The sequence below is a fragment of the Manis pentadactyla genome, chromosome 4 (assembly GCF_030020395.1).
Source record: "Manis pentadactyla isolate mManPen7 chromosome 4, mManPen7.hap1, whole genome shotgun sequence".
Classification (NCBI taxonomy): Eukaryota; Metazoa; Chordata; class Mammalia; order Pholidota; family Manidae; genus Manis; species Manis pentadactyla.
This window is the reverse complement of record NC_080022.1, coordinates 99,819,985-99,846,121: the sequence shown is the minus strand read 5'-3', so window position 1 is coordinate 99,846,121 and position 26,137 is coordinate 99,819,985.

Here is a 26,137-nt window from a genome sequence, read left to right as displayed (position 1 = left end):
CACAGAGAAGGCTGTGCTAAGGGAAGTATATTGCAATACAGGCTACCTCAGGAAAGAATAAAAATCTCATATGAATGGTCTAAACTCACAATTAATGAAAATAGAAAGAAATGAACAAATTAGGGCCAAGTTTAGTAGAAGAAGGGACATAATAAAGATCAGTGCAGAAATAAGTAAAATTGGGAAGAATAAAAAATTAGAAAGAATCAATGAAAGTAGGACCTGATTCTTTGAGAAAATTAACAAAACAGATAAATCCCTAGCCAGACTTCTCAACAAAAGTTAGAGTCTACACATATAAACAGAATCAGAAATGAGAAAGGAAAAATCACAGCAGACACTACAGAAATACAAAGAATTATTAGAGAATACTATGAAGAATTATATGCTAACAAATTGGATAACCTAGAAGAAATGGACAACATTCTAGAAAAATACAACCTTCCAAGGATGACCCAGGAAGAAATAGAAAATCTGAACAGACACATTACCAGCAAAAAATTGAATTAGTAATAAAAAAAACTACCTAAGAACAAAATACCTGAACCAGATAGCTTCACCACTTAATTTTATCAGACATTTAGTGAAGCACTAATACCCATCCACCTTAAAGTTTTCCAAAAAATAGAAGAGGAGAGAATATTTCCACATTCATTCTGTGAAGCCAGCATCACTCTAATACCAAAACCAGGCAGACACCACAAAAAAAGAAAATTACAGACCAATATTCCTGATGAATATATATATGCAAAAATGCTCAACCAAATACTAGCAAACCAAATTCAAAAATACATCAAGAAGATCATCCATCATGATCAAGTAGTATTTATTCCAGGGATGCAAGGATGGTACAATATTAAAAAATCTATCAACACCACATTAACAAAAAGAAGGACAAAAATCATGTGATCATCTCCATACATGCAGAAAAAGCATTCGACAAAATGCAACATTCATTCATGATACATACTCTTAACAAAATGGGTATAGAGGGCAAGTATCTCAACATAATAAAGGCCACACATGACACACCCACATCCAACATTATTCTTAATAGTGAAAAGCTGAAATCTTTTCCTTTTAGATGGGGAGCAAGGCAAGGATGTCCACTCTCCCCACTTTTATTCAACATAGTACTGGAGGTCCCAGACACAGCAATCAGATAACACAGAGAAATAACAGGCATCCAGATTGGGAAGAGAGAAATTAAACTGTCACTTTTTGCAGATGACGTGATGTAGTACATACAAAAACGTAAAGAGTCCACCCCAAAGCTACCAGAACTAATAACTGAATTCAGCAAAGTTGTAGGGTACAAAATCAACACACAGAAATATGATGCATTCCTATATACTAACAATGAACTAGAAGAAAGAGAAATCAGGAAAACAATTCCATTCACAATTGCATCAAAAACAATAAAATATCTAAGAATAAACGTAACCAAGGAGTTGAAAGACTTATACCTGAAAAACACAAGACACTCATGAGAGAAATTAAAAAAGACACCAATAATTGGAAATACATACCACACTCATGGTTAGGAAGAATTAATATTTTCAAAATGGCCTTCCTGCCTAAAGAAATCTACAGATTCAATGCAATCCCTATCAAATTAACAATGGCATTCTTCAATGAACTAGAACAAACATATCTAAAATACGTATGGAACTGCAAAAGACCCTGAATAGCCAAAGCAATACTGATAAGGAAGAATAAACCTGGGAAGATTATGCTCCCTGACTTCAAGCTCTACTACAAAGTGCGGTAATCAAGACAATTTGGTACTGGCACCAGCAGCGCAGAACCCAAGAATGAACTAACAGTTACCAAAGGGAAAGGGACTCGGGAGGGTGGATTGGAAGGGAGGGATAGGGGATGAAGGGGCATTATGATTAGCACACATAATGTTTGGGGGGGCATGGGGAAGGCAATATTGCACAGAGAAAACAAGTGGTGTCTCTATAGCATCTTACTATGCTAATGGACAGTGCCTGTCATGGGGTATATGGTGGGACCTGATAATGGGGGGAATCTAGTAACCACAATGTTGCTCATGTGATTGTATATTAATGATACCATAAAAAAAGAAATAATGAGACACCCATGACCTTTCATACCAACTTTATCTTAAATTCAATTTTTATATTCATCCCTTGGACACTTGCAAACAGCCCTAGAATTGGAAATATCAAGCCTTTAGAGGGACATAGATCAGATTCTAGAATTCAGTGAACCTTCTAAAATTAAGTGCAAATTTGTGTGTATGTGTGCAAATGGGCATTTACAAAGGGAGGAGCTTCATTAACTTTCATTGGGTTGTTTTTTTATTAAGGTATCATTGATATACACTCTTATTTAGGTTTCACAATAAAAAGAATGTGGTTATTACATTCACCCTTATTGTCAAATCCCCCTCCATACCGCATTGCAGTCACTGTCCATCAGTGTAGTAAGATGCCACAGACTCCTTATTTGCCTTCTCTGTGATACACTGTCTTCCTTGTGATACTACACATACTATGTGCACCAATCATGATACCCAACAATCCCCTTCTCCCTCTCTCCCCACCCGCCCTACCCCACCTCTCCCCTTTGGTAACCACTAGTTCCTTCTTGGAGTCTGAGTCCTCTGCTATTTTGTTCCTTCAGTTTTGCTTCGTTGTTATACTCCACAATGAGGGAAATCATCTGGCATTTGACTTTCTCTGTGTGACTTACTTCACTGAGCATAATACCCTCTAGCTCCATCGATGTTGTTGCAAATGGTAGGAGTTGTTGCTTTCTTATGGCTGAACAGTATTCCACTGTGTATAGTACCACCTCTTCTTTATCCATTCATCTACTGATGGACACTTTGGTTGCTTCCATATCTTGGGTATTGAAAAGAGTGCTGTGATAAACATAGAGGTGCATATGTCTTTTTGAATCTGAGAAGTGGTTTTCTTTTGGTAAATTCCTAGGAGTGGAATTCCTGGGTCAAATGGCATTTCTATTTTTTAGTTTTTTGAGGAGTGTCCATATTACTTTCCACAATGGTTCAAATAGTTTACATTCCCACCAGCAGTGTAGGAGGGTTCCCCTTTCTCTGCATCCTCTCCAGCATTTGTTGTTCCTAGTCTTTTCTACATTGGCCATCCTAACTGGTGTGAGGTGATATCTCACTGTGGTTTTAATTTGCATTTCCCTGATAATTATCTATGTGGAGCATCTTTTCATGTGCCTGTTGGCCATCTGAATTTCTTGTTTGGAGAAGTGTTTGTTCATATCCTCTGCCCATTTTTAAATAGGGTTATTGCTTTTTGGTTGTTGAGGCATGTGAGTTCTTTATATATTGTGGATGTTAACCCCTTGTCGGATAAGTCATTTGCAAATATATTCTCCCATACTGTAGGATGCCTTTTTGTTCTGCTGATGGTGTCCTTTACTGTACAGAAACTTTTTATCATGACATAGTCCCATTTGTTCATTATTGGTTTTGTTTCCCTTGCCTGAGGAGATGTGCTCAGGAAAAAGTTGCCATGTTTATATTCAAGACATATTTGCCTATGTTTTCTTCTAAGAGGTTTATGGTTTTGTGACTTACGTTCAGGTCTTTGATTGATTTTGAGTTTACTTTTGTCTATGGGGTTAGGCAATATTCCAGGTTCATTCTCTCACCTGTAGCTGTCTGGTTTTGCCAACGTCAGTTGTTGAAGAAGCTGTCATTTTCCCATTGTATATTCATGGCTCCTTTATCATATATTAATTGACCATATATGCTTGGGTTTATATCTGGGCTCTCTAGTCTGTTCCATTGGTCTGTGAGTCTGTTCTTGTGCCAGTACCAAATTGTCTTGATTACTGTGGCTTTGTAGTAGAGCTTGAAATTGGGGAGCATAATCCCTCACCACTTTATTCTTCCTCCTCAGGATTCCTTTGCATATTCAGAGTCTTCTGTAGTTCCATATGAATTTTAGAACTACTTTCTCTAGTTCATTGAAGAATGCTGCTGTTATTTTGATAGGGATTACATTGAATCTGTAGATTGCTTTAGACAGAATGGCCATTTTGACAATATTAATTCTTCCTATCCATGAGCATGGGATGTGTTTCCATTTATTGTTATCTTATTTAATTTCTCTCAGGAGTATCTTGTAGTTTTCAGAGTATAGGTCTTTCACTTCCTTCATTAGGTTTATTCCTAGGTATTTTATTCTTTTGATGCAATTGTGAATGAAATTGTTTGCCTGATTTCTCTTTCTGCCAATTCATTGTTAGTGTATATGTATGCAACAGATTTCTTTTTTTTTTTGAAAGGGCATCTCTCATATTTATTGATCAAATGGTTGTTAACAACAATAAAATTCTGAATAGGGAATTCAATGCACAATCATTAATCAACCCCAAGCCTAATTCTCAACAGTCTCCAATCTGCTGAAGCATAACAAACAAGTTCTAACATGGTGAATAAATTCCTACATAGTGAATAAGTTCTTACATGGTGAACAGTGCAAGGGCAGTCATCACAGAAACTTTTGGTTTTGATCACGCATTATGAACTATAAACAATCAGGTCAAATATGAATATTTGTTTGATTTTTATACTTGATTTATATGTGAATCCCACATTTCTCCCTTATTATTATTATTATTTTCTTTAAAAAATGCTGAAGTGGTAGGTAGATGCAAGATAAAGGTAGAAAACATAGTTTAGTGCTCTAAGAGGGCAAATGTAGATGATCAGGTGTGTGCCTATACACTAAGTATTAATCCAAACTAGACAAGGGCAACAAAACATCCACGGATGCAGAAGATTTCTCTCAAAACAGGGGAGGTGAGGTTCTAAGCCTCACCTCTGTTGAGCCCCAATTTCTCACCTGATGGCCCCCCTGCGACTGTGCCTGTCTTAGGTTGTTCCTCCCTTGAGGAATCTTACCCGTCCCTGGCTAACCAGTCATCTTCCGGGGCCATACAGGGAAATGTAAGGTTGGTAAGAAGCAATATTGTTTGAAAAGGTTAGCTTTTTACTTCTTTGCAGATTTATGCCCTGTGGCTTTTATGCTCAGCATTTGTCTTGAGGTATCTTTACCACTTGGAAGAATTATGATACTCGGTAATTTCGTTATGAGGCACGATATCTACTAAAGGGTTGTAATTAGGAAGGAAGAAGAAAAGCTATAGAAGTAGCAGATGGAAGAAAACATGGGATGATTGATTATTTCTTTGACATATCTTCTTGTAGAGTAACATAAGCATGTATAGGTTTTAAATTACTAATTAAATTGTGCACACACATTAACATAATAGGAATACAGCTACATAACAGAAGCAGACCTACAATTACCAGCCATTTCCAGTGAAACCAAGAAAACCACTTAGACACCCTAGGCATTTGTGAAAACTTATCAATGATATGATGGATAATGTCTAACTGAATTTGAATAGTTTGAGAAAAATCAGACAAATTAAAACAACACATTGCTGGGCACTGTTCACATCCCATATGTTCTTTAAAGAGTAGATAGTCTGTAGTCGCAGGATTTTGGAGCGCTGCAACTTGCACTTCTCCTAATTCTTGGTTGAGTTCCGACAGTATAGATCCAGTCAAATTTGTTGTTTTACTGTATGCACAGGCCAGCTTAGATATCTCCTTCTTCATTCCAATGGCAAGTCCAGGAACTGGTGGGATGAATGCAGCTACAACTGCAACAGCACCAGGATCTTTGTTGAAGTTTTTTTATGGTCATCTTCTGGAATGACTCTTCCAGAGGATGTTGATGTTGGAAGTTCTTCTTCATATAGTATCTTAATTCATTTGCTGGGTGGCCAAATTAGGCTTTGATCCTCTGTATAAACGCAAACAAACCCTTTGCCCACACTTTGATATGCCCTTTATACCATTGTGAAGAACTTATTGGAGATCACCACACAGGAACTGCTTTTTTTTTTTTGTAAGAGAAAGGAGTATTATCAGAAAAATGTACTTCCATAGCTGATCATCTGACACCCTTTAAATGATCAAAATTAAGGATATTTAAAGCATGCATTATTTGTTGATTTGCAGTTAGTTTTATCCTATCAGGGAGTAATCCCCATTTCTTTCTTTTTTTTGGTTATCATTAATCTACAATTACATGAAGAATATTATGTTTACTAGGCTCTCCCCTATACCAGGTCCCTCCCCCAAACCCCTTTACAGTCACTGTCCATCAGCATAACAAAATGCTGTAGAATCATTACTTGTCTTCTCTGTGTTGTACAGCCCTCCCCTTTCTCCCACGTCCCCATTATGCATGCTAATCATGATATCCCCTTTCTTCTTCCCCTCACTTATACCTCCCTACCCACCAATCCTCCCCAGTCCCTTTCCCTTTGGTACCTGTTAGTCCATTGTTGGGTTCTGTGATTCTGCTGCTGTTTTGTTCCTTCAGTTTTTCCTTTGTTCTTATACTCCACAGATGAATGAAATCATTTGGTATTTCTCTTTCTCCGCTTGGCTTATTGCACTGAAAATAACACCCTCTAGCTCCATCCATGTTGTTGCAAATGGTAAGATTTGTTTTCTTCTTATGGCTGAATAATATTTGATTGTGTATATGTACCACATCTTCTTTATCCATTCATCTACTGATGGACACTTAGGTTGCTTCCAATTCTTGGCTATTGTAAATAGTGCTGCGATAAACATAGGGGTGCATCTGTCTTTTTCAAACTTGAGTGCTGCATTCTTAGGGTAAATTCCTAGAAGTGGAATTCCTGGGTCAAATAGTAAGTCTATTTTGAGCATTTTGAGGAACCTCCATACTGCTTTCCACAATGGTTGAACTAATTTACATTCCCACCAGCAGTGTAGGAGGGTTCCCCTTTCTCCACTACCTCGCCAACATTTGTTGTTGTTTGTCTTTTGGTTGGCAGCCATCTTTACTGGTATGAGGTGATACCTCATTGTGGTTTTAATTTGCATTTCTCTGATAACTAGCGATGTGGAGCATCTTTTCATGTGTCTGTTGGCCATCTGAATTTCTTTTTTGGAGAACTGTCTGTTCAGTTCCTCTGCCCATTTTTTAATTGGATTATTTGTTTTTGGTTTGTTGAGGTGGGGGAGCTCTTGATATATTTTGGATGTCCAGCCTTTATTGGATCTGTCATTTACAAATATATTCTCCCATACTGTAGGGTACCTTTTTGTTCTATTGATGGTGTCTTTTGCTGTACAGAAGTTTTTCAGAGTAATATAGTCCCACTTGTTCATTTTTGCTTCTGTTTTCCTTGCCTGGGGAGATATGTTCAAGAGGTCACTCATGTTTATGTGTAAGAGATTTTTGCCTATGTTTTTTTCTAACAGTTTTATGGTTTCATGACTTACATTCAGGTCTTTGATCCATTTCGAATTTACTTTTGTGTATGGGGTTAGACAATGGTCCAGTTTCATTCTCCTCCATGTAGCTATCCAGTTTTGCCAGCACCATCTGTTGAAGAGACTGTCATTTCCCCATTGTATGTCCATGGCCCCTTTATCAAATAATAATTGACCGTATATGTTTGGGTTAATGTCTGGAGTCTCTAATCTGTTCCACTGGTCTGTGGCTCTGTTCTTGTGCCGGTACAAAATTGTCTTGATTACTATGACTTTGTAGTAGAGCTTGAAGTTCGGGAGTGAGATCTCCCCTACTTTATTCTTCTTTCTCAGGATTACTTTGGCTACACGGGGTCTTTGGTGTTTCCATGTGAATTTTTGAACTATTTGTTCCAGTTCGTTGAAGAATGTTGCTGGTAATTTGATAGGGATTGCATCAAATCTGTATATTTCTTTGGGCAGGATGGCCATTTGATGATATTAATTCTTCCTAGCCAAGAGCATGGGATGAGTTTCCATCTGTTAGTGTCCCCTTTAATTTCTCTTAAGAATGTCTTGTAGTTTTCAGGGTATAGGTCTTTCACTTCCTTGGTTAGGTTTATTCCTAGGTATTTTATTCTTTTTGATGCAATTGTGAATGGAGTTGTTTTCCTGATTTCTCTTTCTATTGGTTCATTGTTAGTGTATAGGAAAGCCACAGATTTCTGTGTGTTAGTTTTGTATCCTGCAACTTTGCTGTATTCCGATATCAGTTCTAGTAGTTTTAGTGTGGAGTCTTTAGGGTTTTTTATGTACAATATCATGTCATCTGCAAATAGTGACAGTTTAAATTCTTCTTTACCAATCTGGATTCCTTGTATTTCTTTGTTTTGTCTGATTGCCGTGGCTAGGACCTCCAGTACTATGTTAAATAACAGTGGGGATAGTGGGCATCCCTGTCTTGTTCCGATCTCAGAGTAAAAGCTTTCAGCTTCTCGCTGTTCAGTATGATGTTGGCTGTGGGTTTATCATAGATGGTCTTTATTATGTTGAGGTACTTGCCCTCTATACCCATTTTGCTGAGAGTTTTTATCATGAATGGATGTTGAATTTTGTCGAATGCTTTTTCAGCATCTATGGAGATAATCATGTGGTTTTTGTTCTTCTTTTTGTTGATGTGGTGGATGATGTTGATGGATTTCGAATGTTTTACCATCTTTGCATCCCTGTGATGAATCCCACTTGGTCATGGTGTATGAACCTTTTGATATATTTTTGAATTCGGTTTGCTAATATTTTATTGAGTACTTTTGCATCTACATTCATCAGGAATATTGGTCTGTAATTTTCTTTTTTTGTGGGGTCTTTGCCTGGTTTTGGTATTAGGGTGATGTTGGCTTCATAGAATGAGTTTGGGAGTATTCCCTCCTCTTCTATTTTTTGGAAAACTTTAAAGAGAATGGGTATTATGTCTTCTCTGTGTGTCTGATAAAATTCCAAGGTAAATCCGTCTGGCCCTGGTGTTTTGTTCTTGGGTAGTGTTTTGATTACCGTTTCAATTTCTTTGCTTGTAATTGGTTTGTTTTACTTTTGTGTTTCTTCCTTGGTCATTCTTGGAAGGTTGTATTTTTCTAGGAAGTTGTCCATTTCTTCTAGGTTTTCCAGCTTGTTGGCATATATTTCATAGTAGTCTTTAATAATTCTTTGTATTTCTGTGGAGTCTGTCGTGATTTTCCCATTCTCATTTCTGATTCTGTTGATGTGTGTTGATTCTCTTTTTCTCTTAATAAGTTTGGCTAGAGGCTTATCTATTTAGTTCATTTCCTCAAAGAACCAGCTCTTGGTTTCATTGATTTTTTTCTATTGTTTTATTCTTCTCAACTTTGTTTATTTCTTCTCTGATCTTTATTATGTCCCTCCTTCTGCTGAATTTAGGCCTCATTTGTTCTTCTTTTTCCAGTTTCGATAATTGTGATGTTAGGCTATTCATTTGCGTTTGTTCTTCCTTCTTCAAGTGTGCCTGGATTGCTATATACTTTCCTCTTAAGACTGCTTTCGCTGAGTCCCACAGAAGTTGGGGCTTTGTGTTGTTGTTGTCATTTGTTTCCATATATTCCTTGATCTCTATTTTAATTTGTTTGTTGATCCATTGATTATTTAGGAGCATGTTGTTAAGCCTCCATGTGTTTGTGAGCCGTTTTGTTTTCTTTGTAGAATTTATTTCTGGTTTTACACCTTAGTGGTCTGAAAAGTTGGTTGGTAGAATTTCAATCTTTTGGAATTTACTGAGGCTCTTTTTGTGAGCTAGTATGTGGTCTATTCTGGAGAATGTTCCATGTGCACCTGAGAAGAATGCATATCCTGTTGCTTTTGGATGTAGAGTTCTATAGATGTCTATTAGGTCCATCTGTTCTAGTGTGTTGTTCAGTGCCTCTGTGTCCTTACTTATTTTCTGCCCAGTGGATCTATCCTTTGGGGTGAGTGGCGTGTTGAAGTCTCCTAAAATGAATGCATTGCTTTCTATTTCCCCCTTTAGTTCTGTTTGTATTTGTTTCACATATGCTGGTGCTCCTGTGTTGGGTGCATATATATTTAGTATGGTTATATCCTCTTGTTGGACTGAGCCCTTTATCATTATGTAATGCCCTTCTTTATCTCTTTTTACTTTCTTTGTTTTGAATTCTATGTTATCTGATATTAGTACTGCAACCCCTGCTTTCTTCTCTCTGTTGTTTGCATGAAATATGTTTTTCCATACCTTGACTTTTAGTCTGTGCATGTCTTTGTGTTTGAGGTGAGTTTCTTGTAAGCAGCATGTAGATGGGTCTTGCTTTTTTATCCATTCTATTACTCTGTGTCTTTTGATTGGTACATTCAGTCCATTTACATTTAGGGTGACTATTGAAAGATATGTACTTATTGCCATTGCAGGCTTTAGATTCGTGGTTACCAAAGGTTCAAGGTTAGCCTCTTTAGTATCTTACTGCCTAACTTAGCTCGCTTATTGAGCTGTTATATACACTGTCTGGAGATTCTTTTCTTCTCTCCCTTCTTATTCCTCCTCCTCCATTCTTTATATGTTGGTTGTTTTATTCTGTGCTCTTTCGTGTTTCCTTTAACTGCTTTTAGTGGGTAGTAGATTTTATTTTTTTGCCTTTAGTTAGTATTTAGTTGGTCTGCTTTCTTTGCTGTGATTTTATTTTCTCTGATGACATCTGTTTAGTTTTAGGATTGCTCCCATCTAGAACAGTGCCTCTAAAATACCCTGTAGAGGTGGTTTGTGGGAGGCAAATTCCCTCAACTTTTGCTTGTCTGGGAATTGTTTAATCCCTCCATCATATTTAAATGATAATCGTGCTGGCTACAGTATCCTTGGTTCAAAGTCCTTCTGTTTCATTGCATTAAATATATCATGCCATTCTCTTCTGGCCTGTAGGGTTTTTTCTGAGAATTCTGATGATAGCCTGACGGGTTTTCCTTTATAGGTGACCTTTTTCTCTCTAGCTGCCTTTAAAACTCTTTCCTTGTCCTTGATCTTTGCCATTTTAATTATTATGTGTCTTGGTGTTGTCCTCCTTGGATCCTTTCTGTTGGGGGTTCTGTGTATTTCCGTCGTCTGTTCCATTATTTCCTCCCCCAGTTTGGGGAAGTTTTCAGCAATTATGTCTTCAAAGACACTTTCTATCCCTTTTTCTCTCTCTTCTTCTTCTGGTACCACTATAATACGGATATTGTTCCTTTTAGTTTGGTCACACAGTTCTCTTAATATTGTTTCATTCCTGGAGATCCTTTTATCTCTCTCTCTGTGTCAGCTTCTATGCGTTCCAGTTTTCTGGTTTCTATTCCATCAGTGGTCTCTTCCATCTTATCCATTCTGCTCATAAATCCCTCCAGAGTTTGTTTCACTTATGTAATCTCCTTCTGGACATATGTGATCTCCCTCTGGGCATCTGCAATCTCCCTCCAGACTTCATCCCTTAGCTCTTGTATATTTCTCTGCATCTCCATCAACATGTTTATGATTTTTATTTTGAATTCTTTTTCAGGAAGACTGGTTAGGTCTGTCTCCTTCTCAGGCATTGACTCTGATCTTTGCCTGAAATTTTGCCTTTTCATGGAGATAGAGATAGTTTGCAGAGCTGGCATGAGTGACAGCTGGAAGAACTTTCCTTCTTGTGGGTTTGTGGCCTTCCTCTCCTGGGAGAACAGCGACCTCTAGTGGCTTGTGCTTGGCAGCTGCGTGCAGAAAGGGCTTCTGATTCCTGCCTGGCTTCTATGGAGTTTATCTCCACTGTTGCTCTGGGCATGGCTTGCCTCGGGTTGCTGCTCCGATATGGTGGAGCCGCGTTGGAGGGGGAACGGCCGGGAGGCTATTTATCTCCGTGAGGGGCCTCCGTGCTCCCTGCTGCTCAGGGGATTAGAGTGCCCAGAGTTCCCCTGATTCCCTGCTGCTTGACTAAGTGTCCCAGGACGCTTCCGTCTGGCTTTGGGGTCCCTGTCCCTTTACGACTGCCAGAAAGCACTCTCAAAAAAAAAAAAAAGCCACTCGCTTTTCTTTGGCCCCAGTGTGCCAGCCTTAGGGACCCATTCACAGGTCTTACTTTCCTGTTTCCATAGTATCCAGGACCCCACACATGCACTGTGTCTGCGCTCTGGTCTGGATGGCTAGTGCTGGGTGTTTAGCAGTCCTGGGCTCCCTCTCCCTCCCACTCCGACTCCTCTCCTCCCACCCAGAGCTGGGGTGAGGGACCCTCAGGTCCCACCGGGCTGGGGCTTTTATCTTACCCCCTTCGCAAGGCGCTGGGTTCTCGCAGGTGTGGATGTAGTCTGGATGTTGTCCTGTGTCCTCTGGTCTCTCTTCTAGGAAGAGTTGTCTTTGTTATATTTTCATAAATATATATGGTTTTGGGAGGAGATTTCCACTGCTCTACTCATGCCGCCATCTTGGCTCAACCCCCCTCCCCATATGCAACAGATTTCTATGTATCAATTTTGAATCCTGGAACTTTGTTGAATTCAGATATTAGTCTAGTCATTTTGGAGTGGATTCTTTAGGGTTTTTTATGTACAATATCATGTCATCTGCAAACAGGGAGAGTTTAACTTCTTCCTTACCAAACTGGACACCTTTTATTTCTTTGTGTTGTCTGATTGCCATGGCTAGGACCTCCAAAACTATCCTGAATAAATGTGGGGAGAGTGGGCATCCTTGTCTTGTTTCCGATCTTAAAGGAAAAGCTTTCAGCTTTTCACTGTTAAGTATGATGTTGACCGTGGGCTTGTCATATATGGCCTTCATTATGTTGAGGTACTTGCTCTCTATACCCATTTTGTTGAGAGTTTTTATCATGAATGGGTGTTGAATTTTGTCGAATGCTTTTTCAGCATCTATGGAGATGATCATGTGATTTTTATTCTTGTTTTTATTGATATATATTGGATGATGTTGATGGATTTTCGAATGAATGTTGTACCATCTTTGCACTCCTGGAAGAAAGCCTACTTGATCATGATGGATGATCTTTTTGATATATTTTTGAATTTGGCTTGCTAATATTTTGTTGAGTATTTTTCCATCTATGTTCATCAGTGATATTGTTCTGTAATTTTCTTTTTTTGTGGTGTCTTTACCTGGTTTTGGTATTAGAGTGATGCTGGTCCTGTAGAATGACTTTGGGAGTACTCCCTACTGTTCTACTTTTTAGAAAACTTTAAGGATGTTGGGTGTTAGTTCTTCACTAGGTGTTTGATAAAATTCAGCAGTGAAACAATCTGGTCCAGGGGTTTTGTTGTTAGGTAGTTTTGTGATTACCAGTTCAATTTCATTGCTGGTAGATGATCTATTTAGATTTTCTGTTTCTTCCTCAGTCATCCTTGGAAGGTTGTATTTTTCTAGAAAGTTTCCATTTCTTCTAGGTTATCCAGTTTGTTAGTGTATAATTTTTCATAGTATTCTCTCATTATTCTTTGTATTTCTGTGGTGTCCATAGTGATTTTTCCTTTTGCATTTCTGTTTCTGTTTATGTGTGTAGACTCTTTTTTTCTTGAAAAATCTGGCTAGGGGTTTATGTATTTTGTTTATATTCTCAAAGAACCAGGTCTTGCTTTCACTGATTCTTTCTATTGTTTTATTCTTCTCAATTTTATTTATTTCTACTCTAATTTTTATTATGTCCCTCCTTCTACTGACTTGGGGCCTCATTGTTCTTTTTCTAGTTTCATTAATTGTGAGTTTAGACTGTTCATATTGAATTGTTCTTCTTTCCTTAGGTAGGCCTGTATTGCAACATACTTCCCTCTTAGCATGGCCTTTGCTGCAACCCACAGATTTTGTGGTGTTGAATTATTGTTGTCATTTGTCTCCATATATTGCTTGATCTCTGTTTTTATTTGGGCATTGATACATTGATTATTTAGGAACATGTTATGAAGCATCCATGTGCTTGTGGGCTTTTTCATTTTCTTTGTGTAACTTATTTCTAGTTTCATACCTTTGTGGTCTGAGAAGCCGATTGGTACAATTTCAATCTTTTTGAGTTTACTGAGGCTCTTTTTGTGGCCTAGTATATGTTCTATTCTTGAAAATGTTCTATGTGCACTTGGGAAGAATGTGTACCCTGTTGCTTTTGGATGGAGTGTTCTGTAGATGTCTGTTAGGTCCATCTGTTCTAAAACGTTGTTCAGTGCTTCCCTCTCCTTACTTTCTGTCTGGTTGATCTGTCCTTTAGAGTGAGTGGAGTGTTGATGTCTCCTAAAATGAATGCATTGCATTCTATTTCACCCTTTAATTCTGTTACTGTTTGTTTCACATATGTAGGTGATCCTGTGTTGGGTGCATAGATATTTATAATAGTTATGTCCTCTTGTTGGACTGACCCCTTTATCATTATGTAATGTGCTTCTTTGTCCCTTGGTACTTTCTTTGTTTTCAAGTCTGTTTTGTCTGATACAAGTACTGCAACTCCTGCTTTTTTCTCCCTATTAGTTGCATGAAATATTATTTTCCATCCCTTCACTTTCAGTCTGTGTATGTCTTTGTGTTTGAAGTGACTCTCTTGTAGGCAGCATATGTATGAGTTTTGTTCTTTCATCCATTTCAGTGACTCTATGTTTTTTGATCAGTGCATTCAGACCACATACATCTAGGGTGATTATCAATAGGTATGTACTTATTGCCATTGCAGGCTTTAGATATGTGGTTACCGAAGGTTCAAGGGTAATTCCCTTACTATCTAGCAGTCTAATTTAAATAACTTAGTATACTATTACAAACACAACCTAAAGATTCTCTTTTTCCCTCCTTTTTCTTCCTCCTCATTTTTTAATATATTAGTAACATATTCTCTACTCTTTGTCTATCACTTGATTGACTTTTGCGGTAGTTGATTTGATTTTGCATCTGATTAGTAATTAATTGCTCTACTTTCTTTTCTGTGGTTTTATTTCCCCTGGTGGCAGCTATTTAGCTTTAGGGACACTTCCATCTATAGCAGTCCCTCCAGAATACACTGTAGTGGTGGTTTGTGGGAGGTAAATTCTCTCAGCTTTTTCTTATCTGAACATTGTTTAATCCCTGCTTCAAATTTAAATTATGATCTTTCTGGATAGAGTATTCTTGGTTTGAGGTTTTCTGTTTCATTGCATTAAATATATCATGCCACTCCCTTCTGGCCAGTAAGGTTTCTGTTGAGAAGCTTGATGAAAGCCTTAAGGGTTTTCCCTTTGTATGTGACTTTTTTGTCTTTCTAGCTGCTTTTTAAAGTCTGTTCTTATCTTTGATCTTTGGCATTTTAATTATTATATGTCTTAATGTTGTTTTCCTTGGGTCCCTTGTGTTGGGAGATCTGTGCACTTTCATGGCTTGAGATACCATCTCCTTCCTCAGGTTGTGGAAGTTTTCAGCAGTTACCTCCTCAAAGACACTTTCTATCCCCTTTTCTCTCTTCTTCTTCTGGTACCCCTAATTGTTCCATTTGGATTGGTCACACAGTTCTCTCAATATTCTTTCATTCCCAGAGATCCTTTTTTCTCTCTGCACCTCACCTTCTTTGTATTCCTCTTTTCCAATTTCTATTCCACTTACCATGTCTTCTATTATGTATAATCTGTTTTTAAATCCTTCCATTGTATGTTTCATTTCAGATATGGAATTTCTTAATGATTGAATCTCCATTCTAAATTTATCCCTGAGTTCCTGAATACTTTTCTGTAGCTCTGTGAGCATATTTATGATTTTTATTTTGAACTTTCTTTCAGGAGGATTGCTGAGTTCAGTTTCACTTGGTCCTTTTTCTAGTGTTTGTGAGGTTTCCTTTTGAACCAGTTTCCTTTGACATTTCATATTTGTATGTGGCGCCCTCTAGTGCCCAGAAGCTCTAGTCTCTGGAGCTGCTCAGCCTCTGGAGGGATGTTGGGGATTGCAGTGGAGCAGTGCTCATGACTGAGGGATGGAAAGAGCTGTTTTTTGCTTCCTGGTTGCAGTACCTGTTTTCATTGTCAGAACAGTGGGCCAAGCACTCAGGTGTAAGATGTTGCTTTTGTAGCTGCTGAAGTCAGGGCCTCCCTCTCACTGGCCTGATGCCAGGGCAGGGACTTCCTGTTAGTGAGTGGGTGCTGGCAGGCCAGGAGGAAGGCTCAGCAGGCTGCATATCACAGAAGGGGCCTCGTTGCTGAGTAGCCAGCCAGGGGGATGGGGTATCTGAAGCTCCTGAAAGTTCCCAACCTGATGGACAGAGTGCACCCAGACAACCTTGTCCACCTATCCATTCTCCCAAGCAGCAAGCTCCATGCAATCCCCACCCCTTCAGCAGTCCTCTTGCTGCTAGGAAGCCTCTCATACTGCCTGCCTTTCCTTTGTCTCAGAGCAGCCAGATGTGGATCCCTGTCCTCCACAACTGGTTGGAATCTCAGTCTCTCCAAGTATTCCCCCTGTCTTAGCTTTTCAACCCCACTAATCTCCTGAGAAACATGCAATGTAGGTTTGTAATACCAAAGCTGATCTCCAGGGCTAGGGGTTCAGCAGTTCTAGGCTTCCACACACTCCTCACTCCATTTCTCTTCCTCCTGCTGGTGAGCTGGGGTGGGGGAAGGGTATCACACTAAGTGAAATAAGCCAGGGAGAGAAAGACAAATCCCATGTGATTTCACTTATATGTGGAATCAAGAAAGAAAACAAAAAAGAAATAAACCCACAAATATGCACAACAGACTGTTGGTTACCATTGGGGGAAGAGTGGGGATAGGTGGAATGGATGAAGGGTGTAAATAAGTTGGAACTGAAAATTGTAAAATAAGTTAGCCAAAGGAACAGAAGTGCAACATGTAGAATATAACCAATAATATTGTAATATATTAATGGTAATGGGGAAACTACACTCATCATGGCAAGTATTTAGTAATATATATAATTATTGACTCACTGTTCTATACCTAAAACAAATATAGTATTGTATATAAACTTTATTCCAATTAAAAAAAAGAAAAAGAAAAGAAATCCAAGGTGTACAAATTAAGGAGTTTGATAGAACAGCTAGTTATTCTGTTGTGCAAAAAGTTCACCTGTAAAAAGGAAAGATCGGGTTGTTGATTTGGGCAACTTCCTCACCATTCTGTCCCTTTTTGTGTGAGCACGACCTAGGACTCCTAATGCCTGGCTGATCTCAAAGTAGGAGCACAATAGCTCATCAAATAATAGATTCTCAAGAGGAAAAACAAACCTAAAGGTCAACTACCTATATATGCTGTATTTCTCAAAATAATATAAGATGGCTTAGACTCATCTGGTAAAATGTTATTTGTATGTCTTCACCTTTTCCAAACTTGCCCCTTCATCTGCATTCTCCCAGGCCTGATCCTAATGAATGAGGCAGATTATTTGCCCCACATTTCTTTGTTAGTTTTCTTTAAACCTGCTCTCTTTCATCCAGTGCTAAAAAATCAAATTCCTGGGAGTAACTTGGAGAATATGGCCCATCTAATCAGCAGCTGTCGATGGAGTAAATTTTGAAAAGACAAGAGACAGGAAAAGACTGTTAATGCAGATGTGGAATAAAATAAAGTAGAATTCTAAATGGGCCATTTAGGAAAATTTAAGATAATACTGAGGACCAAAAACCTTAAAATAAATATTGAACCTAAAAGTCCCTGCTATAGGGACTTGCATTAACATTTTTAATTTATAACCAATCTGCTCCCTTTCCTGTTGGAAAACAAATTAACACAAAAACAAAGTCGGCCTTTTATTGTGCATAAAACAAAGGAGAAGATTCAAGATGGTGGCATTAGAGGGGAGATGGAGAACTCCTCCCAAAACCACATGTAGTATGAAAATATAGTTAATACAACTAACCCTGGAACAGTAACAGGAGAGAAGGCTGCACTAGACTGCATACAGACCTCATGAACAGAACAGACCTCACAAAACAGCATAAGATATGAAAGCCTTGATCTGGCAGGACCCAAGCCCTTCCCTCACCCCAGCTCACCAGCGGGAGGAAGAGAAACAGAGTGGGGAGGGGGTGGAAACCTAAGACTGATGGACACCTAGCCCTGGAGGTCTGCTTTAGAGCACAAACCTACACTGTGTGGTGCTCTGGAGGTTAGGGAGCTGCGACAGGTAGAGTGCTTGAGAGACTGAGACTCTGGCCACTTGTGAAGGATGGGGATCTACATCTGGCCACTCTGGGACAAAAGAAAGGCAGGTGGTCTGAAAGGCTTCCTAGCAGCAAGAGAGCTGCTGAAGGGGTGGGAACTGCATGGAGCTTGCAGCAAAGAAGGGATAGGTGAACAAGGTTGCCTGAGCATGCTTTACCCATTAGGTTGGGAACTCTGAGGAGCTTCAGCCAGTCCATCCCCCTGGCTGCCTACTCAGCTCTGAGGCCCTGCACTGTGATACACAGCCTGCTGTACCTTCCTCCTGGCCTGCTGGCACTGGCTTGCAAACTGGCAGTCACTGCACTGGCATCTGGCCAGCCAGAGGGAGGCCCTGCTTAAAACTGCTAGAGACACAAAACACAGAGGCTTACACCTGTGTGCTCGGCCCCCTGGCTCTGATACTGGAGACAGGCACTGCAGCCGAAAATCAGGAAACAGCTCTTTCCTCCCCCCAGGCACCAGCGCCTTTGACCCCCAACCTCACTCTAGCTGCTGAGCATCTCCAGGGCTTCTGAGCACTAGAAGGCACCTCATAGAAATATGAAATGTTAAAAGAGCCTGGTTCAGACCAAATCTAACAAACCCCAGAAAAAGGGCCAAATGAAAGTGAACTCACCAATCTTTCAGAAAGAGTTCAAAATAAAAATTATGAACATGTTCATGGAGGTACAGAAAAATACTCAAGAACTCAAGAACAAATTTAAGACAGAGATACAATCATTAAGAAATTCTATATCTGAAATGAAACATACAATGGAGGGATTTAAAAACAGATTGGATGTAGTAGAAGAGATAGAAAATAGAATAGAAATTAGAGAAGAAGAATACAAAGAAGCCAAGGCCCAGAGAGAAAAAAGGATCTCTAGGAATGAAAGAATATTGACAGAACTATGTGACCAATCCAAACAGAACAATATGCACATTATAGGGGTACCAGAAGAAGAAGAAAGAGAAAAAGGGATAGAAAATGTCATTGGGGAGGTAATTGCTGAAAATGTCCCCAATCTGGGGAAGGAAATGGTATCTCAAGCCATGGAGGTGCACAGATCTCCCAACAAAAGGGACCCAAGGAAGACAACATAAAGGCATTTAATAATTAAAATGGCAAAGATCAAGGATAAAGACAGACTTTTAAAAGCAGCGAGAGAGAGAAAAAAGATCACATACAAAGGAAAACCCATCAGGCTTTCATCATATTTCTCAACAGAAACTTTACAGGCCAGAAGGGAGTGGCATGATATATTTAATGCAATGAAGAAGAAGGGCCTTGAACCAAGAATACTCTTCCTCGGCGAGGTTATCATTTAAATTTGGAGGGATGGATTAAACAATTTTCAGATAAGCAAAATCTGAGAGAATTTACTTTCCACAAACCACCTCTACAGTGCATTTTGGAGGGACTGCTATAGATTGAAAATATCCCTAAGGCTAAATAGATGTCACCAGGAGAAATAAAACCACAGGAAAGTAGAACAATTAATTACTAAGCAGATGCAAAATCAAATCAACTACCCAAAAAGTCAATCAAGGGATAGACAAAGTACAGAATATGATACCTAACATACAAAGAATGGAGGAGATCGAGAAAGGATGAAAGAAAAAGAACCTCTAGGTTCTGTTTGTAATAGCATGTGAGGTGACTTAGACTGTTAGATAGTAAGGAAATTACCCTTGAACCTTTGGTAACTACTAATCTAAACCCTGCAATGGCAATATGTACATACATAACAATAATCACCCTAAATGTAAATGGTCTGAATGCACCAATCAAAAGACATAGAGTCACTGAATGGATAAAAAAACAAGACCCATACATATGCTTCATGCAAGGGACTCACTTCAAACCCTAAGACATACACAGATTGAAAGTAAAGGGATGGAAAATAATATTTCATGCAACTAGTAGGGAGAAAAAAGCAGGAGTTGCAGTACTTGTATCAGACAAAATAGACTTCAAAACAAAGAATGTCACAGAAGACAAAGAAGGACATTACATAATGATAAAGGGGTCAATCCAACAAGAGGATATAACCATTATAAATATCTATGCACCCAACACAGGATCATCCACATAAATGAAACAAATACAAACAGAATTAAAGGAGGAAATAGAATGCAATGCATTCATATTAGGACACTTCTACACACCACTCACTCCAAAGGACAGAACAACCAGACAGAAAATAAGCAAAGAGACAGAGGCACTGAACAAAGTATTAAAACAGGTGGACCTAATGGACATCTACAGAACACTCCATCCAAAAGCAAGAGGATACACATTCATCTCAAGTGTGCATGGAACATTTTCAAGAATAGATCTTATACTGGGCCAGTAAAAGAACCTCAGTAAATTCAACAAGATTGAAATTGTAACAACCAGCTTCTCAGATCAAAAAGGTATGAAAGTAGAAATAAGTTACACAAAGAAAATGAGAAATCCCACAAACACATGGAGGCTTAATAACATGCTCCTGAATAATAAATGGTTCAATGACCAAATAAAAACAGAGATCAAGCAATATATGGAGGCAAATGACAATAATTCAACACAGCAAAATTTGTGGGATGCAGCGAGGGCCATACTAAGAGGGAAGTATATTGCAATACAGGCCTACCTCAGGAAAGAAGGACAATCCCAAATGAACAGTTCAAACTCACAATTAATGAAACTAGAAAAGGAAAAACAAATGAGACCCACAGTCAGTAGAAGGAGGGACATAGTAAAGATTAGAGAAGAAATAAAATCAAGAACAAAACAATAGAGAGAATCAATGAAAACAGGAGCTGGTTCTTTGAGAAAGTAAAAAAAAAGATAAATTCCTAGCCAGAGTTATCAAGAAAAATAGAGAGTCTACACACACAAACAAAATCATAAATGAGAAAAGAAAATTACTACTTACACCACAGAAATACAAAGAATTATTAGAGAACACTATGAAAATTATATGGTAACAAACTGGATAACCTAGAAGAAATGGAGAACTTTGTAGAAAAATACAACCTTCCAAGGCTGACCCAGAAAGAAACAAAAAATCTGAATAGACAAATTAACAGCAAGGAAATTTATTAGTAATCATAAAGCTACCTAAGAACAAAACCCCTGGACCAGATGGTTTCACTGCTGAATTTCATCAAACATTTAGTGAAGACCTAATACCCATCCTCCTAAAAGTCTTCCAAAAAGAAGAAGAGGGGAGAATACTCCCAAATTCATTCTACAAGGCCAACATCACTCTAATATCAAAACCAGGCAAAGACACCACAAAAAATGAAAACTACAGACCAATATCCCTGATGGATATAGTTGCAAAAATACTCAACAAAATATTAGCAAACCAAATTCAAAAATACATCAAGAGGATCATCCAACATGATAAGTGGGATTCACCCCAGGGATTCAAGGATGGTACAATATTAAAAAATCCATCAACATCATCCACTACATCAACAGAAAGGACAAAACCACATGATCATCTCCATAGATGCTAAAAAAGCATTTGACAAAATTCAACATCCATTCATGATAAAAACTCTCAACAAAATGGGTATAGAAGGCAAGTACCTAAACATAATAAAGGCCATATATGACAAACCCACAGCCAACATTATACTTAACAGTGAGAAGCTGAAAGCTTTTCCCTTACGGTCAGAAAAAAGACAAGGATGACCACTCTCCCCAATTTTATTCAACATAGTTGTGGAGGTCCTAGCCACAGCTGTCAGACAACACAAACAAATAAAAGGCATCCAGATTGGCAAAGAAGAAGTCAAATTGTCCCTGTCTGCAGATTACACGATATCACATATAAAAAACCTTAAAGAATCCACTCCAAAATGACTAGATCTAATATCTGAATTCAGCAAAGTGGCAGGATACCAAATTAATACACAGAAATCTATTGCATTCCTATACACTAATGATGAACTAGCACAAAGAGAAATGAAGAAAACATTTCCATTCATAATTGCATCATAAAGAATAAAATACCTAGGAATAAATCTAACCAAGGAAGTGAAAGATTATACTCTGAAAACTACAGGACACTCACGAGCAAAATTAAAGAAGACACCAATAAATGGAAACAAATCCCAAGCTCATAGATAGGAAGAATTAATTTTGTCAAAACGGCCATCCTGCCTAAACCAATCTACAGATTCAATGCAATCCCTATCAAAATGCCAACAGCATTCTTCAACGAACTAGAGCAAATAGTTCTAAAATTCATATGGAACCACAAAAGACCTCGAATAGCCAAAGCAATCCTGAAATGGAAGACTAATGTGGGGGGAATTATGCTATCTGATTTCGAGCTCTACTACAAAGCCACAGTAATCAAGACAATTTGGTACTGGCACAAGAACAGACCAATAGAGCAATGGAACAGACTAGAGAGCCCAGATATAAATCCAAGCATATATGGCCAATTAATATATGATAAAGGAGCTATGGATATGCAATGGAGAAATGACAGCCTCTTCAACAACTGATGTTGGCAAAACTGGACAGCTACATGTAAGAGAATGAAACTGGAATATTGTCTAATGCCACACACAAAGTAAACTCAAAATGGATCAAAGACCTGAATGTAAGTCATGAAACCATAAAACTCTTAGAAGAAAACATAGGCAAAAATCTCTTGGACATAAACATGAGCAACTTCTTCATGAACATATCTCCCTGGGCAAGGGAAAGAAAAGCAAAAATGAATAAATGGGACTATATCAAACTGAAAAGCTTCTGTACAGCAAAGGACACCAACAGTAGAACAAAAAGACATCCTACAGTATTAGAGAATATATTCATAAATGACATATCTGATAAGGGGTTGACATCCAAATTATATAAAGAGCTCATGCACCTCAACAAACAAAAAGCAAATAATCCAATTAAAAAATGGGCAGAGGAGCTGAACAGACACTTCTCCAAAGAAGAAATTCAGATGACCAACAGCAAATGAAAAGATGCTCCACATCACTAATCATCAGAGAAATTCAAATTAAAACCACAATGAGATATCACCTTACACCAGTTAGGATGGCCAATATCCAAAAGACAAACAGCAACAAATGTTGGTGAGGATATGGAGAAAGGGGACCCTCCTACACTGCTGGTGGGAATGTAAATTAGTTCAACCATTGTGGAAAGCACTATGGAGGTTCCTCAAAAAACTCAACTAGAAATACCATTTGACCCAAGAATTGCACTCCTAGGAATTTACCCTAAGAATGCAACATCCCAGTTTGAAAAAGATATACATACCCTTATGTTTATCATAGCACTAATTACAATAGCCAAGAAATGGAAGCAACCTGTGTCCATCAGTAGATGAATGGATAAAGAAGATGTGGTATATATACACAATGGAATATTATTCAGCCATAAGAAGAAAACAAATCCTACCATTTGCAACAACATGGATGGAGCTAGAGGGTATTATGCCAGTGAAATAAGCCAGGTGGAGAAAGACAAGTATCAAATGATTTCACTCATCTGTGGAGTGTAAGAACAAAGAAAAAAACTGAAGGAATGGAAAAGCAGCACACTCACAGAACCCAGGAATGGACTAAGAGTTACCAAAGGGAAAAGGACTGGGGAATATGGGTGGGAAGGGAGGGCTAAAGGGGAAAAAGGGGCATTATGATTAGCATACATAATTTAGGGGTGGGGCATGGGGAAGTCAGTATAACACAGAGAAGACAAGTAGTGACTCTATAGCATCTTACTACACTGATGGACAGTGACTGCAATGGGGTATGTGGTGGGGACTTGATAATAGGGGGAGTTTAGTAACCATAATGTTGCTCATGTAATTGTACATTAATGATACCAAAATAAAAATAAATAAATAAATAAATAAATAAATAAATAAATAAATAAATAAATAAACAGAAATACAAAGGAAATATTTTTGTGAGGCTACTATTGTGGTCTATAAAATGTAACCCAAATCTGCCTCTACATATTGTTCAATAATTGGTAGCCCCTAGATAATAATATTCAGATGAATATCTCTGATTTCTGAAGCTTAAATTTGTTTCCAACATTTTATTATGAAAATTTTCAAATATACAGGAAAGTTGAAATAATTTTTACAATGAACATCTGTATATCTACCACTGGATTCTACCAATAACATGAAACTTGCTTTATTACATGTCTATCTGTCCATCTATTTATTTAGCAATCCTTATTTGTATGCATTTCATGGTAAATTGTAGAAATTATCATGTGAATATATGTATATATAACTTCTTCTTAGAAAAGTCTCAAAATTTCCCTATAAACAAACTGAAGACTCTTGTGGATTCACTATCTTAATATTATGAATGATTATCGTTTTGTCAGTACTCAAAATATTCCTTCTTTTTCTGTGAAATGGAAGCAAGTCTATCTGCCAAGAGATAGGAAATAGTTGTCATGTTTGGGAGCTGAGGGGAGAAGTAAATATTTTGAATAGGCACTGAAAATATGTGAAAAAGCTGACTTCCAGTATATAAGAGAATTGCCAAGCAGTGAAGTGGAGAATTGCCACCATTTTTTGAAGTGGCATCAATCTGCATGGTTGTGTTATGTTCTCCATCAGTCCAAATGGGAGTAGAGGACCAGGTGGTTGGATTAATCCATGTTGGGCAGAAGACTAGGAAACATGAAGATTGAGGGTCTGCAAAGAGAGGATTCATAATAATACAGTGCATGTCTTAGCTGGAGAGAGGTTATGTAAAAAGTGGAGGGGACTGTTAAATTTGAGGACAAGGTGGGAGGCAAAAGCAAGGTAATAAGATCAAATATCATTATCAGGTAATAGGTATGATGATAGTAAGAGAGGGAGGGAGCTAAAAATAAAGTTAATTAGGCTTTAGTCACTGTCATTCATCATTCCCATGATGGAGAGTGACAAAGCATAAGATGTGGCCAGAAATCCAATGACTGAAAGAAAGAGAAAGTGAAGAAATTGGGATGATATGGTGTTTTGACATTGAAGTTTTCTTAAAATGATAAAAAGTTAAAATTACATGGAGTCAAGTGTCAAAGTTTTGTACATTGAGATGGACCTAATCTTGGCTAAGACAAGTCTAAGACACAGGTCTCCTGAAGAAATTCTAGGAAGCATTTCCTCCCTGATGAGGGATGTAGAAAAAGTCTTACTTCTCCATTTTTACTTTTGTGTATAATTGTTCAAGGAAATTTTTTCTGTTATGCTTGGAGATACTGCAGCAGTCTTCTAGCCACTGGAGAAAGATCCAAAGAATTACTGGGAAGGCATCTCAGAGCTCTACCATGGTTGAAATGCTGAATAAACCCTACGACTACCTACCCCTACCCATGAACTGTGTAACTCCGGTAATCATCCAGAACCTTCCTACCCCATGCTTATTAATGAGAGAGGAAAGGTTGGAAAAGGAGCATAGATAGAGGGGAAACCTTTTTCAGACATCTCTGTCTTCCAACCTTGTATAGCTTGGTCTAAGAGAGCAGAGTTGACAGCTTTTAAAAATTGATGATTTTAGAAAACTGGTAAAGGGAGAAAATTAAATAATTAATTAGAATGAGTTCCATGAATCTGTTTAAAAGTTTCTTACTTCTCTCTTTGTTTAAGTTTACCTTAAAGCCTGAGGGACTTCATTAAAAGTTAAGAGTGTTAAACAACAAGGGAATACAGATTTATTTAAACTTATCTGGTTTACTGAGAAAATGGCTCAATGATTATGTATACCTAACTAAGATGATTATTATTATTATTATCAGCTCCCTTCCTATACACTACTTGAGTTACTAAATGTAATCCTCTATGGCCAGGTTCTTAAAATTACAAAAATATGGGTCCTGGAAGGCATGTGAATGATGGAGCAGCTCCAGTTAAGGACCTTCCTTCTTTGAAGAAACAGTGTTTTACTCATATATGAAATGGACACCTTCAGGTCATTCAGAACTTAGACACATGGCAGTAAGCCCTGTGATTGATATCTCTGATACTCGTGCTGGATGGTAATGAAGTCAGTACATCATGAATCTCAGGGCTTGTCTCCTGTTCTCCAGGACACACATCATTCACTACAGCCATTAACTTGGTTGATGGCTCAAATGCAATGTGGATAGCAGGTTTTTCTTTTGATCCCTGATGTTGACAGTCATTTGGGGAAAAACTGACCAAATTGACCCAGTGT